This window comes from Megalobrama amblycephala, unplaced genomic scaffold (assembly GCF_018812025.1).
Source record: "Megalobrama amblycephala isolate DHTTF-2021 unplaced genomic scaffold, ASM1881202v1 scaffold448, whole genome shotgun sequence".
Taxonomy (NCBI): Eukaryota; Metazoa; Chordata; class Actinopteri; order Cypriniformes; family Xenocyprididae; genus Megalobrama; species Megalobrama amblycephala.
The window spans coordinates 111,994-130,587 of record NW_025953383.1 but is presented as its reverse complement, the minus strand read 5'-3'; the positions used below and the strand labels follow the sequence as shown (position 1 = coordinate 130,587).

The following is an 18,594-nucleotide window of genomic DNA, read 5'->3' as shown; positions in this document are numbered from 1 at the left end:
CAGAGTACATCCAACATACACTTAACATAAACAGAGAACGGACAAGGAGTGCAGGGAGTGAGTGCGATATATAGGAGTGCTGACAATAGAGTCCAGGTGCAGGTGATCCGTGATGATGGGGAGCTGACGAGGGAAGTGAGTGCAGGTGTAGAAACAGGAGGATCATAGGAAATGGAGTCCAGGGAAACACGGGATCTGTGACACTATGTCTATGCGCGAAATTTATTTCACTTAAATAATTAACATATTAACAAAATGAAAGGCGACAATAGATTAACTATATGAGTTTCGGTTTATTTGAGAAGTTCACAGAAAGGAAACCGAGACGGCAGAAAATTATTTGTTTATTTTACGAGCAATGTTTTTTTTTTATTATTGTGAGTGTACAAAATAATAGGCCTATTTAACCCTTCACAGATTCGAATGGTGTGACCATGTACTTAATACCGGTATCACCCTCGGGGGGCTTTTATAGTTTTCCTTGTATTAACATAATGATCATTATATGTCAACACAATGAACATAACAATATGTCACAGTTTACATGCTATCCTCACTTTTTCTGTCTTTCCTTCGCTTTTAAATGAATTAGCTTGAAATGGCCGTGAACATTTTACTTTCAATTTCAATTTAACGGTTTCTTAAACGTACGTGAATTATTTAAACCGTTAATAGATAATTAATTGGCGGAGCATCACACCGCCTGTGCACAGCTAATCAAGGTGTGTGCTCGACTTAATCAGTTTCTGACTGAAACTTTTTTTTATCACTTTTCCAAAATGATTCTTAAAAGTAAATTTTTCAAAAGTTTTCAACAATAGCTGTATTATTGGCCTCGATGAGTGTGAGAATCCCGGCCTGAGATTGTGTCCCAGACGGAATTAAATAATTCGTAAATCTTTGTAAATATTCGTGGCTTATACATCGGGAAAATTTACTATAATGCAGTTCTGTGGATGTTTTGCCCAGGCAGGGTTATTATAGTTAGGAATTAACAAAACTATTTAAACTATTAAAACATTAATGCGAATCGAAATAAACCTGAAACATAAGAAAATATAAATATTAGTTGAAAAACTTAAACTAAACGAAAACTATTGTTGCCTGCCTTTTCAATATAATTTCTGGGTTTTTCCCTGACTTTCAACTGACGCGATCATCTTTTCATTAACCGACAAGATTAAACGAAAGTAGAATTGATAAGTGTCTGTGAATCATTAAAAAAATCCCAGGGGTTTAGTTTTAGCCTACATGAACAAATAGCAAAATAAACAACAGAACATGAGGGTTCATCATCATCACGCACCTGCAGCGCTTCTGTGAATGAAAAAAATAGGATTAAATTATATAAAAGGAATAAATAGCCTATGTGTTACGGTATGGTGGTGTAGAGATGAGGCAGATCACGGATTTCCACAATAATACAATACTTTAATGAACACTAAGGCAGAGTACATCCAACATACACTTAACATAAACAGAGAACGGACAAGGAGTGCAGGGAGTGAGTGCAATATATAGGAGTGCTGACAATAGAGTCCAGGTGCAGGTGATCCGTGATGATGGGGAGCTGACGAGGGAAGTGAGTGCAGGTGTAGAAACAGGAGGATCATGGGAAATGGAGTCCAGGGAAACACGGGATCTGTGACATTACCCCCCCCTCCCGGTAGGCGCGTCCTCGCGCCGTAGATGAAACAACCGGGAGAGGGGCGGGCGCCCTGGAGACCTCAAGCTGGTGCAGGGGGAGGAGCAGACTGGAGTGGAGGTCTCCAGGGCAGGTTCAAAAGCCATGGCGGGTCAGGGGCTGAAGGCAGCCATGGTGGGTCAGGGGCTGAAGGCAGCCATGGCGGGTCAGGGGCTGAAGGCAGCCATGGCAGGTCAGGGGCTGAAGGCAGCCATGGCGGGTCAGGGGCTGAAGGCAGCCATGGCGGGTCAGGTGCAGCGGGCAGCCATGGCGGGTCAGGTGCAGCGGGCAGACATGCAGCGAGCAGCCATGGCGGGTCAGGGGCTGAAGGCAGCCATGGCGGGTCAGGTGCAGCGGGCAGCCATGGCGGGTCAGGTGCAGTGGGCAGACATGCAGCGGGCAGACATGGCGGGTCAGGTGCAGCGGGCAGACATGGCGGGTCAGGTGCAGCAGGCCGCCATGGCGGGTCAGGGACCGAAGGCTTCATGCCGTTGTGCCCAGGCGGCGCTGAAGGACCGGCGGGAGATGGCGGAACCAGCGGCTCCGCCGACCGAAGCGCAGCCGGGGCTCCAGAAGGCCGCAGTAGGAGACAGGCGACAGACAACAAAGTGAACACTGGGGGGAGTGAGGAGGCCAACTGGAGCTGAGGGACGGAGCGAAGACGGAGGAGTGCAGTCCAGAAGTGAGGGCAGGCTGACGAGGGACCAAGGTGTGAACGGGGGCAGGATGGAGACTGGTGACACTGGTGGACTGATGGGCAACGGTGGAGCAGAGGGAGGTTGGAGCCGGGGTGAAGGTAATCGCCCAGAGGTCCGAGGTGGAGATCTGGGCGAGGGGGCTTGAGGTGGAGGTTCAGTGCAGACACAAATGGATGGAGGAGGGAGAGGGAGGCAGGGAGGGAAAACAGTCTTAGGGCTGTATGTTTCAACAACAAAGTTCATACTAGGAGCAGCTGGCTCGGCGGCGGCTGGAGCGGCTGGTTCGGCGGCGGCTGGAGCTGAGGGCTCGGCGGCTGAGGCAGGAGCGGAGGGCTCGGCGGCTGAGACTGGGGATACTGGCTCGGCGGCTGAGACTGGGGATACTGGCTCGGCGGCTGAGACTGGCGCTGCTTGCTCGGCGGCGGAGACTGGCGCTGCTTGCTCGGCGGCTGAGACTGGCGCTGCTTGCTCGGCGGCGGAGACTGGCGCTGCTTGCTCGGCGGCGGAGACTGGCGCTGCTTGCTCGGTGGCGGAGACTGGAGATACGGGCTCGGACCAAAAGTCAATTAACCAGATCAGAATTGACCATCATTAACTCATCTGGTGGTTTGCACAGGGTTGGAGCGGTAGGCTCGGAAAGGGCTGGAGCGGGCTCTGGAGATACTGGAGCGGGCTCTGGAGATACTGGAGCGGGCTCTGGAGACACTGGAGCGGGCTCTGAGGATACTGGAGCGGGCTCTGGGGATACTGGAGCGGGCTCTGGGGATACTGGAGCGGGCTCTGGAGACACTGGAGCGGGCTCTGAGGATACTGGAGCGGGCTCTGGAGAGACTGGCGCGGCTTGCTTCCTCCTCCTCCGCTTTCGGAACCCAGTTGAGGAGTGTGGGTTCCGTGTTGAACAGGCAGGAAGTTCGCTGAAGGGGTATGCGGAGGAAGACGGAGGTTGACTGACTGGCCCGGCCAGCCGTGTTTCTGGATGGACTGGAGACATACACTGATCCTGAACCTCATCCACGAAGAATTTGGAGCCATTTAACCACAAAATAAAATTGATTGTTTCACTTAAGGAGAAACGATAATCAGGTTCATCAAAACGGATAGTGTTGTCGTCCAGTCCATCCAGAAACAGGGAGATTAAACATGCTTCAGGCCAGTCAGACAAGAAAGCAAGCTCAACGAACTCCTCCACATACCTCTCCAGCGAACGACCCACCTGTAGGAGCCCGATGAGGCGATCGCCGGTTGTCAGAAGGGAGAGAGGCCTTGGAGGAGCAGGAGCCAGGGAGCTGGTGGAAGTCTCCATCTTTTTTTTTTTTGTGGAAATCCGGTCGGTTTTAGGTCCGTTCTTCTGTTATGGTATGGTGGTGTAGAGATGAGGCAGATCACGGATTTCCACAATAATACAATACTTTAATGAACACTAAGGCAGAGTACATCCAACATACACTTAACATAAACAGAGAACGGACAAGGAGTGCAGGGAGTGAGTGCGATATATAGGAGTGCTGACAATAGAGTCCAGGTGCAGGTGATCCGTGATGATGGGGAGCTGACGAGGGAAGTGAGTGCAGGTGTAGAAACAGGAGGATCATAGGAAATGGAGTCCAGGGAAACACGGGATCTGTGACACTATGTCTATGCGCGAAATTTATTTCACTTAAATAATTAACATATTAACAAAATGAAAGGCGACAATAGATTAACTATATGAGTTTCGGTTTATTTGAGAAGTTCACAGAAAGGAAACCGAGACGGCAGAAAATTATTTGTTTATTTTACGAGCAATGTTTTTTTTTTATTATTGTGAGTGTACAAAATAATAGGCCTATTTAACCCTTCACAGATTCGAATGGTGTGACCATGTCTGAGTATTTTAAGTTGTTTCCACTTTTATAAGAAAATTCAAGTGAACGCGTCGGCGCCTCACGCGCACACACAACATATAAGTTTTAGTATTAGAGGTAGCCTAGGTTATAACGCCGGTTTCTGTTTCAGTTTAGCTTTAAACAAATTCGTTTGGCTTAACGTTTATATATAGGCCTATATTTCTTTTCATAACTACAATAGCTATGTAGTGGTGGGATTAAAATTGATCTTTAAAATTGAGCTATGTAGTGGTGGGATTAAATTGATCTTTAATGTTTGATCTTTACATCTTCCCCCAATCTTTTAACCAAAGTGTTATGCATTATTCAGTCCAGGCAATGTTAGGCTATATAAAAATAAATAAATAAATAAAGAGAGATAAACTATTGTTCTTTTTTTTAAAATTGCATACATTACTTATTTATTGCGACTTCAAAATAGAATAAAATAAAAACTGTAGTTTTTTTTTTTTAAATCTGTGCTTCTCATCCGCTCCTCTGTATATGGGTAGTGCAGTTTCACCATATTAAACTACAAACAGCAGCATTACAACAGCCTGTGTGCTGATTAACATTTCTGAAATAAATATTTCTGTGAAATACGCATTAGGTTGCACAGAAGAAAGCCGATATATGACATATAGCTACTGATATAGCAGCAGAGGACTGTTATTTTGTTGAACGAACTGATGATGACGTCACTGGTTCAGATTTGATTGACCAATCGGCTGAAAGGGGAGCGTAATGACCGCCCGAATATTCCCGCCAAAATGGGTGGGGTTTTGGGCTATATAAGCAGGCGTTTCGCCATAGGAGTTAAGACGCCATAGGAGTTAACTCCCGGAATGGCATGAAGCGGAGCTCAGTAGAGGCCGCAGGATCATACCGACAGGACCCGAGCTTGTAAGGTCGGGATATCCAAATTATAAAATCTTACAAAAGTGGATGGCGAAGACCAGCCAGCCGCCTCACAGATGTCTTTAATGGAAACTCCACTGGACCAGGCCCAAGAGGAAGACATTCCTCTAGTGGAGTGGGCTTTAACTCCTATGGGGCAGTTCTAGCCCATAGAGGAGTAACAAAGAGCAATAGCGTCGACTATCCAACGCGAAAGACGCTGCTTAGAGACCGCCAACCCCTTGGTGCGGCCTCCAAAGCAGACAAAGAGCTGATCAGATTGCCGGAAAGGCTGAGATCGCTCAGTGTAGGTCCTCAACGCCCTGACGAGGCAGAGTAATTCCAGCTCTTGCTCATCCGATGAAGGAGGAAGCGCTGAGAGGGAGATGACCTGTGCTCTGAACGGAGTCGAGAGCACCTTAGGGACGTAGCCATGCCTAGGTTTTAGAACGACTTTGGAGTCGTTAGGCCCGAACTCGAGGCACGCAGGATTCACAGAGAGAGCCTGCAAGTCACCAACACGCTTAACCGATGCTAATGCAAGCAGCAGAGCGGTTTTGAGCGTCAGGGGCCTGAGGTCAGCTGAATGCAATGGCTCAAAGGGAGGCCCTTTGAGAGCCCTGAGGACCAGAGAGAGGTCCCAGGTAGGGACGGTGAGAGGGTGAGGAGGATTTAATCGCCTAGAACCTCTCAAGAAAGGCACCACAAGGTTGTTTCGTCCCACTGACTGGCCAGCGATAGGAGCATGAAACGCTGCAATGGCTGCTACGTAAACTTTGAGCGTTGAGGGGACGCGACCCATATCCAAACGCTCCTGGAGAAAAGACAGTATCGGTGATACGTCACCCTCCACAGGGTCTATGTTGCGTGCAGAGCACCAGCCAACAAAGACGGACCATTTCTGGGCGTAAAGGCGTCTCGTGGACGATGCTCTCGCATGAGAAATGGTATTTAGCATGTCCCCTGGGAGGTTAGAAGGCTCCCATCGAGGGACCAGAGGTGTAGAGCCCAAAGTTCTGGCTGAGGGTGCCAGATCATCCTGTTCGCCTGAGAGAGGAGGTCCCGTCTCAGGGGAATTGGCCACGGGGCTTTCGTGGAAAGCCTGAACAGCTCCGAGGACCAAACTTGGCTCCTCCAGAGCGGGGCCACCAGGAGGACTCTGTGTTTGTCTTCCTCGACTCGTCTGATGACTTGAGGGATCAGAGTGGTTCGTCCTCCCGGGTATATGAGTCGCCTTGAGCGACTGAAACCTCGGTAGTGCCCATTCCAGGAGACATGTCGCCAGAGCGCGTAAGTGGCACCACTGTCATGCTGTCTGACTGGACTAAGACGTGGCGTCCTGTCAGGTGTGCCTGGAATGCCTGAAGGGCTCGAATCACTGCCAGCATCTCGAGGCAGTTGATGTGCAGATGGCTCTCCTCGTGAGACCACGAGCCGAAGGCCGGCCTGCCCTCGCAAAGAGCGCCCCAACATTTGTTGTACGCGTCTATCGAGAGAACGGTCCTTCTGGACACCGCCTGTAGGGGTACTCCTTGACTGAACCAAGAGGGGTTCGTCCAGGGTTTCAGAGCTGTCAAACAGGCTCGATTGACCCTGAGACGTCCCGGAGGGACCCGGAACTTCAACCAGTATTGCAGAGGCCGCATCCGAAGAAGGCCGAGCTGCAGAACCAGGAAGGCGGAAGCCATCAGCCCTAACATCCTCTGGAAAAACTTCAGAGGGAGACAGGCTTTGTTCCTGACCGAAACCACGAGCTGCTGAATAACCAGAGCGCGCTCTGGTGAGACTACAGCCGTCATATGGGCTGAGTCGAGAACTGCACCCAGGAACGTTATACGCTGGCTGGGGAGCAGTGAGCTCTTGGCAAAATTGACCCTGAGACCCAGGCACTCCAAGTGGCTGAGTAACACGGATCTGTGGTATTCTAGCTCGGCTCGAGATTGGGCTAGAATGAGCCAGTCGTCGAGATAATTGAAAACTCAGATTCCCATTTGTCTCAGAGGGGAAAGAGCCGCATTCATGCACTTGGTAAAAGTGTGAGGAGCTAGGGACAGCCCGAACGGAAGGACCGTATATTGATAAGCCACTCCCTCGATTGCGAATCTCAAGAATCGCCTGTGGTGGGGGGGCTATCTGGATGTGAAAGTATGCATCTTTTAGGTCCAGCGAACAGAACCAGTCCCCAGGGCAAATCTGTGCGAGGATCTGTTTCAGCGTTAACATTTTGAACTTCCTGAAGCATTAACACTTTGAACTTTATTTCTATAGCGCTTTTCTCTGACATTATTCGCGCGCTTTGTCGCCATAGGCCGCGCAGCTATGCTGCGCCATCATTGGTTCACTCATAGACAAGTTGTTGAACCAATGACGGCGCGGTATAGCTGCGCGGCCATAACTGCGCGGTGCAGTTACACTGCGTTATTGAAAAACACTTCAATAATGGGGAAAAAGGAGACTTTCCCCATACGCAGCACGAGTGAAGTATCGAAAGGGAATGACCGTTTTCTAGTTTCTGCGTATTTCATTTCGAATTGGAAAACAAACTATCAAAACGCGCGGTCCATTCCTTTTTCATTTTTTAACCACGTCAAGAAAAACAAAAAAAGAAACGTTGTTTTATTTTTAATTGCTATGGTGAAAACCAAAATTTTAATTAAAACTGAATGCACACATTTAATGTGCACAAAATAAGTATTGACTTCTTTTTGATTTTTGTTTATTACGTATTGCATCTTTATAAACCAAAATTAAAAATGGACAGATTAAAGTCGAAGAAATGTCAATTTACAAGTTTTCTTTTGTAAAATTGTTGTTTCTCCCATACTTTCGAGAGCCATGTCTCTGAAACATGATAATAATTGACTTGATTTCCACCCCATTCTCACTCACGAGGGGTCCAGAGAACGATATACTGGCGGCAAACGCGTCCAGCGAAGGGGGACATTCTAAGTGCTTAACGTGAAAAATGCTTAATGTGGCTTAATGTAGGTGATATTTGAGGAGCAAATTCACTACACCTTATAAGCAGCACACTATGAACACAATTAATAACACGTTAAGCATTTTCCTAGGAAATAAAACACAGGTATGAAGAAAACGCTTTATGCATTAAGACACTGATATTAAATGACCAATAAAGATATGCAGACAAGCAGGTCAGGCCGAATATGAAGGCAACGCGCTTTCAATGTTCAGCGTTTTCCACTTACAAAAAACCATTATAAACACTTAACATAAAAATATTGTCCTTCCACTTTGTTTACGTTGCCGTTGTCTTAACCTTAGATGCTGTTGGTGACAAGAAAATGTGCAAGAAAATAGTTTTTCCCTGGTTGTTGTTTTAGTAGGATTAAGCCACGTAAAGCGTTAATGTCCAGCGATGTGGCCGTAACGCATTGCTTTTAATGAGAATTGAGAAATATTTCATGTCAAACCTCCACTGAGGCAAAGGGCATGGGAATTTTGTCTTCATGAAAATCACATATTGGGGTATAATTTTGTCATCATAACATATGTTGGTATATTTTAAATTTGAACAGCATAGCATAGCTAAGTAAGTGACTCCTAATCCCAAACAATTTCTCAGTATAAAACACCTAACAGAGCCAGACGAAAAAGTCACAGTAATTTAGATGTCGTTTTGGCCTTTATTCATTTATACATGCAGGCTCTTGAAGCGAGTCATTCTATTGACGCCAGAGGAAAAGGCATTAGAGGGCGCTTTAGCATCTGTGTGGTCAATCCCTGATTACGGACCTTGAAATGTCAGTTCTTGATATCAACAATTGAATTGCTATTAGTAAAAATGTTCATTATTGATATCTGAAAATGTATTTCTGATATCAATATAATTTCAGATGTCTAAAATGGCTTTCTTACTATAGTAACAATCACATTCATGATATCAGAAACTAACATTGTCACTAGTGACAATCAAATTATTGATATCAAAAATGAACATTGTTACTAGTAGCAATTCAATTGTTGATATCAAGAACTGACATTTCAACTAGTGACAACTGAATTATTGATATCAAAAATTATGATTTTTACTAGTAAGAATTGTATTTCTGATATGTGAAATTGGAATTTCAACTAGTAAGAAATTCTTGATATCTATGGCAAGCCGTTTTGACTTTTATTAATTCTCAGGATATGAATTCTTGATATCAACAATTCAGTTTTCACTAGTTAAAATGCTAATTCTTGATATCAGGAATTACATTTCCACTAGTAACAATGGCAATTTTTGATATCAAGAATTACATTTCCACTAGTAACAAGGTTAATTTTTGATATCAACAATTCAATTTTCACTAGTTAAAATGCTAATTTTTGATATCAAGAATTATTTTCCACTAGTAAAAACTAGAATTCTTGATATTTATATCCTGGGAAAGGCAATAGGCAAGCCGTTTTGACTTTTAATCATTCCCAGGATATGAAATTTTGATATCAACAATTCAGTTTTCACTAGTTAAAATGTTAATTCTTGATATCTGGAATTACATTTCTACTAGTAACAATGACAATTGTTGATCTCAAGAATTAACATTTCCACTAGTAAAAATGTTAATGCTTGATATCGACAATGATGTCATCACTCGCAGAAATATGTATTCTTGATATCAACATTTGAATTTCCACTAGTAAAAACTAGAATTCTTGATATCTGTAATTGTATTTTCACTAGTGAAATGTCACCATAGGCTGCCATTCAAATTCAATTGTTGATATCAAGAATTGAGTTCTTACTAGTTGAAATTCCAATTTCACATATCAGAAATACAATTCTTACTAGTAAAAATGTGAATTTTTGATATCAATAATTCATTTGTCACTAGTTGAAATGTCAGTTCTTGATATCAACAATTGATTTGCTACTAGTAACAATGTTCATTTTTGATATCAATAATTTGATTGTCACTAGTGACAATGTTAGTTTCTGATATCATGAATGTGTCACGGTTCACTAATCCGCTGTCTCATACTGTTGTCTGTGTGTTATGGCAAGCCGTTTTGACTTTTATTCACATCTCAGGATATGAATTTTTGATATCAACAATTCAGTTCTTGATATCAGGAATTACATTTCCACTAGTAACAATGTTACTTCTTGAAATCAACAATTTAATTCTTGATATCAACAATTCAGTTGTTGATATCAGGAGTTACATTTCCACTAGTAACAATGTTAATTCTTGATATCAACATTTGAATTTCCACTAGTAAAAACTAGAATTCTTGATATCTGTAATTGTATTTTCACTAGTGAAATGTCACCATAGGCTGCCATTCAAATTCAACTGTTGATATCAAAAATTGAGTTCTTACTAGTTGAAATTCCAATTTCACATATCAGAAATGCAGTTCTTACTAGTAAAAATAGTAATTTTTGATATCAATAATTACATTGCTACTAGTAAAATGCGAATTTTTGATATCAAGAACTCAGTTGTCACTAGTTGAAATGTCAGTTATTGATATCAAAAATTGAATTGCTACTAGTAAAAATGTTCATTTTTGATATCTGAAAATGTATTTCTGATATCAACATAATTTCAGATATGTAAAATGGCTTTCTTACTAGTAACAATCACATTCATGATATCAGAAACTAACATTGTCACTAGTGACAATCAAATTATTGATATCAAAAATGAACATTGTTACTAGTAGCAATTCAATTGTTGATATCAAGAATAGATTTTGCACTAGTAACAAAGTAATTAATGATATCAAAAATTAGCATTTTTACTAGTAAGAATTTATTTCTGATATGTGAAATTGGAATTTCAACTAGTAAGAACTCAATTCTTGATATCTGTAATGGTTTTGTCGCCCTTTTAACATTTAAAAACATGAATTGTTGATATCAACAATTCAATTCTTGATATCAGAAATGCAATTTTCACTAGTGGAAATGCTGATTGTTGATATCAGGAATTACGCTTCTTGATATCAACAATGACGTCATCACTCGCAGAAATACATTTATGATATCAAAAATGAAATCACAACTAGTAAAAAACATACTTCTTGTTATCTGTAACTTAATTCTTACATGTTAAAATTTAATTTTCACTAGTAAAAATTCTTATTGCAGATATCATGAATTCCGTTTAGGATATGTGCATAATAATGAATTCCTTTTCGGATATGTGCATAGTAATGACGACTGCTTGTTAATATTCAAATACGAGCGTGATGTTTTTACGTGCTCAGAACTGTGGTGAACTGTGGACAAACTGGCAATGGCAAAGGAGGTTTTTAGGCAAATTAAACGCTTCACAATTCAGTTTTCAGACCATACAATGCAAATGCAAAACCAAAAAATTGAAACCAGGCGTTCATTTTCCTTGTTTTACGGTTAGGCCTACATCATCGGTAGCAGCCGCGCCGTAGAGTTACAGCAGAACAGACCGTTTGTGATGCACTTTTAAAAGGTAAGCCGTTTAAATTATAAGATTTTGTATCATCAGTACATCTGAATCAAATTAACTTGTGTATTAAAGCATGATAGCTGATATTGCTCACTAAATAAATAGTTTCAGGGGAAGTTATATGATAGTAGATTAGATAATAGATTAAAATAGCTTTATTCATCGTCGTGTAATTAGAGAAAAAGTCTTCTCAACGGGATTATATAACTTTGGGGCTTGTGGTGGATGAAAGTGGTAAAATGAGAATATCCTTATTCCTTATTAAATATACAGCCCAGGTGAAATAACATACTATAGTAAATAGTAGCCTATTGTGTTTTTGAATCATACTATAGTAAATTGTAGAATACTGTCTATATTAGCCTATAGTATTTACAACACTTTGTTAATGAATGCTACAGCATACTGCAGTATAGTGAACTGATACTGTAATAAATACTTTTCGTTTTTTACTACATTGTGATTCTATTGACTGTCTATATGTTTCAGTAGTATATATGTATATACTACTACTATATTTAATTTGTCCTGTTTTGTCTCCTTTTATCATGCTTTCATTACAAGCACAAAGGGGATTCAGATCCTGAAGACTCCATGCAATCTCGCTGTACCCTCACCGTCTCTGCTCCTTGGATTTTGCAAGCTTTTCCTTGCTCCTTATTTTTAATAAACCTTCAATAAACATAAAAGTTCCCAGTGTTGTTTTTTGTGAAAAAGGGCAGATACACCTGTATATGATTAACACACAACTTGGCACACAATCTTTAGTTCTTTAGATTGCTCCTGTTCACTAGAACATATTTCCTCTTTTCCGTGTAAGTGGGGAAACCATGCATTCATACTCCTTTCTCTGATCAACTGGATCATCCTCGTGCAGCACTGCAAACCATAGCGGAGACTACAAGAACATGTAGGAAAGGACAGACGAAATGCTTGACATGCAGTTTATTAGAAATGTATAAATCCATTGCATTAAACCAGTGCAAAAGTCAATGTGTGTGTATGATCATGTTTTGTTTTAGAATTGAATATATTGTGTATGAATCTATATAGTAATAAGTTAATGGGGTGCATAAGAATTGTAAACATTAAGATTATTTAAATTTCACTTAATTAAATTTTACATTTCACTTGTTTGCAATGTTTTTTAAGGCAATCATCTGTCACCTGCAGGTCTCATGTCCTTGTGAAACCACAGTGAACATGACATGATTGCAATTTCACATATCAGAAATACAATTCTTACTAGTAAAAACTTCATTCTTACTAGTAAAAACTTCATTCTTACTAGTAAGAATGAAGTTTTTACTAGTAAGAATGTAGTTTTTACTAGTAAGAATGAAGTTTTTACTAGTAAGAATGTAGTTTTTACTAGTAAGAATGTAGTTTTTACTAGTAAGAATGTAGTTTTTACTAGTAAGAATGTAGTTTTTACTAGTAAGAATTAAGTTTTTACTAGTAAGAATTAAGTTTTTACTAGTGGAAATGTAATTCTTGATCTCAACAATTCAGTTGTTGATATCAGGAATTACATTTCCACTAGTAACAATATTAATTCTTGATATCAACATTTGAATTTCCACTAGTAAAAACTAGAATTCTTGATATCTGTAATTGTATTTTCACTAGTGAAATGTCACCATAGGCTTCCATTCAAATTCAATTGTTGATATCAAGAATTGAGTTCTTACTAGTTGAAATTCCAATTTCACATATCAGAAATACAATTCTTACTAGTAAAAACTACATTCTTACTAGTAACAACTACATTCTTACTAGTAACAACTTCATTCTTACTAGTAACAACTACATTCTTACTAGTAACAACTTCATTCTTACTAGTAAGAATGAAGTTTTTACTAGTGGAAATGTAATTCCTGATATCAACAGTTCTTGATTCAACAATTAAGTTCTTGATATCAACAATTGATATCCTGGGAATGAATAAAAGTCAAAACGGCTTGTCGAAGTGAAGGTAAGGCGCGTTAAAAATAGTTTTGACGCAAACTGACAGAGGTTCGAATCCGCCTTTTGCCGAACTCGCTCTACTTCCTTTTCCCATCCATCAGATTGGAAAGGCATTTATCTTCAATAAAAATGAAGATATAAAAATAAAGATATTCGAAAAGTGTCGAACTTAAGAAATTAAAAAGACTTCCTATTTCTGCGGTTTGTGCATTTTATAAGTCAAACTGCATCGTTGACAAAATGGATGTAAACTACAACGCACTGTACCATGCAGCACCAAAATTCGCAATAATGGAAGTATACCGCTCAATTCATTTAGTGTATTTATGTATATTGATACACCGTTTACTCTTTTATGAAACTATCATAGTTAATGAAGCCCGAGTGCCACCTACAGGCCTATTAGTGTAGGCTGGTGAAATGGTGACATGAAAAGAAAGGACTTTATTATGTTACCATTTTTGATAATTATGCAGCATTATGAAAAAAGTCTCTTAATAAACTCCTCCTGCATTTATTTGATCAAAAACAGCAATATAGTGAAAGATGATTACAATTTACAGTGATGGTTTTCTATTTTAATATACTTTTAAATATAATTTATTCCTATAATTTATGCTGTTCTTTTCTAAAATTTTATTCATCAAAGAATCTTGGAAAAAAAGTATCACAGGTTATAAAAAATATTAAGCAGCACAACTGTTTGTAACATTGATAATAAATCATCATATTAGAATGATTTCTGAAGGACCATGTGACACTGAAGACTGGAGTAATGATGCTAAAAAATTCAGTTTTGCTTCACATAAATCAATATATTTTGAAGTATATTAAAACAGAAAACCATTATTTTAACTGTAAAAATATTTCACAATATTACTGTTTTTTCTGTATTTTTGATCAAATAAATGCAGCCTAACCTATATAGCCATAAATAGCCTATATATAACCTATATAGCCACATATATATATATATATATATATATATATATATATATATATATATATATATATATATATATATATATATATATTACATTGCCCCTTTTTTACATTTGAGCCCCTGCCCCTGAGGAACTCTCTGCATGTCCCTGTCTGTTATTATTGCATATAGTTTAATGTACAACAACACTAATGTACAAATATTATCTGACACCATTTATAAGTAGCATCTAACTACTATGTGCACTTATTGCAAAGAGAATACTTTTTTATAGGGCAAATAGAATATTTAGCTTTTTTCACTTAGTGTAAGTAGCATATAAGAAATGGTGCTGTTTTCACTTAGTGTAATTCTATTGCTATTTTCACTTAGTGCAAATAGATTCTATTGCTATTTCACTTAGAGCAAAATTAAACGTACCCTGGAATATCCAATCTGTGCGCTTAGATTTGTAAATCATATCGGTTTTTCGATCCGCATATACCCACAAATTTGTAAACCATGCCCACGCTTCGTAGTCTGTTCCCACGGATTCTGTATTTAAACTGTACTCGTCCAAGAAGAGAACAGGCTTAAAATATTAATAAAATAATGATATTTTTATATAGGGAAAATAGAATGAATCTTAGGCCAATTACTTTTTGTGTAGGCCTATGTGGAATGCATCAAATTGTCTTAACTGCATGCTTAAAATAATTCTCTGAAGCACTTTTTTCTAACTCAGAAGACACAGATTTTAGGGTAAGGTCAAGAAGGGATACAGCTATGGACACTGGGAATGCGCTAAATTAATATTTGGTCATTTCATTACTGTATGAGCACGAACAGCCCATTACCAACGCATGTATATCAAACTTCTAAAAACTTTGTAAACATGGAGAACAATAAATGACCAAACATGCTGAGTTTTATGAATTTATGATGCTGGTGGTGAGTGTAAAATCAAATTCAAAACAGCCATTTCACCTGGAAGATTAAGGCTGTGATATTAATGTTGGCCACTAGAGGGGGCCATACGATAAGGAATCTTTTAACCTTAATCTTTTTTTTAATCATTTTTTTTCTTTGTTTTTTCACTTTTACATGACCCAATAAAATATTATTTGTCAAGTTTCCAGACATGATTGCTGTACATTTAAAATGAAGAGACCTTTTTATTAATCTCTTTTAACATAACATACACGATTCCGTTCTATTCCGTATCGTTTTGCAGGCAAAAGCTCAGTAAACTACAATCACCAAAACAACACTTCATGATAACAATGTAATGGAACAGTAGAGGCACTTTACCAAAACAGAAAAAAAAAGTTTACGAATAAAACATTCATTAGTTATTTTATGATATACTGTTGTTAGGTTTTAAGTAAACATTATAGTTATAAAGTAAAACAACAATAACAATGACAACAACAATAATAATAACAGGCTGACAACCCGATGGGCAAGATAACATTCTTATTAAATCATTGTCTCTTCCACTCCGAATCCACTACAATTGAGAGACATTCCAGATGCATATTTCATTCAAATATATTATGCAACTGGACTATCAGACGAGTTATCCAGTGTCATATTTAATATGGCCGACAGGAATAGGAAAGAGGTTCAAAAAGACTTTATCATTCATCTTGTCCAATGTGGCCATATACTTCAAGTAAATGGACAACATATTACTGTAAATAAAAATAATACAAGTTATTAGCACATTACAGTGTAGCTATCATGCCATATTAACGCATCCATTGGACAGAGAGTGCCAATATTTCGGCTCATTATTAGGTTATCCCATATGAGAAGATGTCGGTGTACATAATAATACATCAAAATGTACAGTAAAAATGTTCAGTAGCCAATAACGTGTCATTACACTGTTTTATAATGCACAGGCCTTTAATCAAAGAGAAACACCGGCACGAATTTAGGCACGATGACGAAACATTCTGTATTAGAGCCATATGTAAATGTCATGGATGGAACAATAAAAAAATAGTCCATTGATGCATTAGAAAGTGTAATGAAAACAAAAATAAACATGAAAAACGACATGAGGTTATTTTTCTTATGTTCATGTCAATGGTATAATAAATGATACATGAATGCCTTGTTCATTTTTTTCCCTTAATTCTCCGAAGGACCAATAAAAACAAACAGGATGAAACTACTTTTTCTAACAATTAACAAAAAAAAAAAAAAAATAAATAAATAAATGAAATAAAAAAATCAAGCCATAATATAATTTTTGTTTTATTAACTAAACGAAAAAATAAAGGAGCCATTTCTCTGGACGGATGTTCTTCCTCCATCTTTGGCTTACAGAGGATTATGCGAAAACCACATCTCATTAATATTCATTAGCTCATTACCCTAGCTATTCTTACCTGTAAAAATTGTGTTTCTAGATATCAGTAATTGAATTTTCACTAGTTGCAAGAGCAATTTCAGATATCAACTGTCTTTGTTGATATCAATAATTACATTGTTACTAGTAAAAATGCAAATTTTTGATATCAAGAATTCAATTGTCACTAGTTGAAATGTCAGTTCTTGATATCAACAATTTAATTGCTACTAGTAAAAATGTTCATTTTTGATATCTGAAAATGCATTTCTGATATCAACATAATTTCAGATATGTAAAATGGCTTTCGTACTAGTAACAATCACATTCATGATATCAGAAACTAACATTGTCACTAGTGACAATCAAATTATTGATATCAAAAATGAACATTGTTACTAGTAGCAATTCAATTGTTGATATCAAGAACTGACATTTCAACTAGTGACAAATGAATTATTGATATCAAAAATTCGCATTTTTACTAGTAAGAATTGTATTTCTGATATGTGAAATTGGAATTTCAACTAGTAAGAACTCAATTCTTGATATCAACAATTGAATTTGAATGGCAGCCTATGGTGACATTTCACTAGTGAAAATACAATTACAGATATCAAGAATTCTAGTTTTTACTAGTGGAAATTCAAATGTTGATATCAAGAATACAAATTTCTGCGAGTAATGACATCATTGTTGATGTCAAGCATTAACATTTTTACTAGTGGAAATGTAATTCTTGATATCAACAACTGTCATTGTTACGAGTAGAAATATAATTCCAGATATCAAGAATTAACATTTTAACTAGTGAAAACTGAATTGTTGATATCAAAATTTCATATCCTGGGAATGATTAAAAGTCAAAACGGCTTGCCTATTGCCTTTCCCAGGATATAAATTGCTGATATCAAGAATTCTAGTTTTTACTAGTGGAAAATAATTCTTGATATCAAAAATTAGCATTTTAACTAGTGAAAATTGAATTGTTGATATCAAAAATTAACCTTGTTACTAGTGGAAATGTAATTCTTGATATCAAAAATTGCCATTGTTACTAGTGGAAATGTAATTCTTGATATCAAGAATTATCATTTTAACTAGTGAAAACTGAATTGTTGATATCAAGAATTCATATCCTGAGAATGAATAAAAGTCAAAACGGCTTGCCATAGTGTGTAGGTTTTGGGATGTGTCACTTGATTGTTCTGTGTGGGCGTCGCCGCTGATTGCTGATCAGCGGCAGCTGTGGATCATTACACCTGCCTATATAACGCCTTGTCTTTCGTCTCATGTTTGTCAGATCGTTTGTTGAAGTCCTGGTGTTGTCCCGTTGTTTCTCGTGTTTCTTGTTCCTGGATTGGATTCTCGTCGCTGTTCCCTGTTACCTGTCTGTCTCGTTGGATTCCTCGTTCTGGATTTCATTCACGGATACTCACACGGACACACGGACTCACCATTCAGGACCATCATTCACCACGGACACTTCATCGCCCATCGAAGTCCCTGTGTTACCCCTCTCCTGCTGTCTGTGTTGCTGCTGTGTGTTTTGTTGTCTACTTACCTGGCGTGAAGCTCTATTAAAGAGATATTAACTTGCAATTGTATCCAGTCTTCTTTTCCGTGACAGAATGTGATTGTTACTAGTAAGAAAGCCATTTTACATATCTGAAATTATGTTGATATCAGAAATGCATTTTCAGATATCAAAAATGAACATTTTTACTAGTAGCACTAGTTACTATTCAATTGTTGATA

The 18,594-nt window shown here is 38.8% G+C and overlaps 1 long non-coding RNA gene across 1 annotated transcript; it reads left to right on the top strand.

Moving 5' to 3' along the window:
* The first annotated feature begins 10,936 nt into the window (after positions 1-10,936).
* On the top strand, positions 10,937-12,271 carry LOC125261638. Its single transcript, XR_007183393.1, has 2 exons — positions 10,937-11,590; positions 12,152-12,271. It is a non-coding gene; the product is annotated as an uncharacterized LOC125261638 (long non-coding RNA).
* The last annotated feature ends 6,323 nt before the right edge of the window (positions 12,272-18,594 follow it).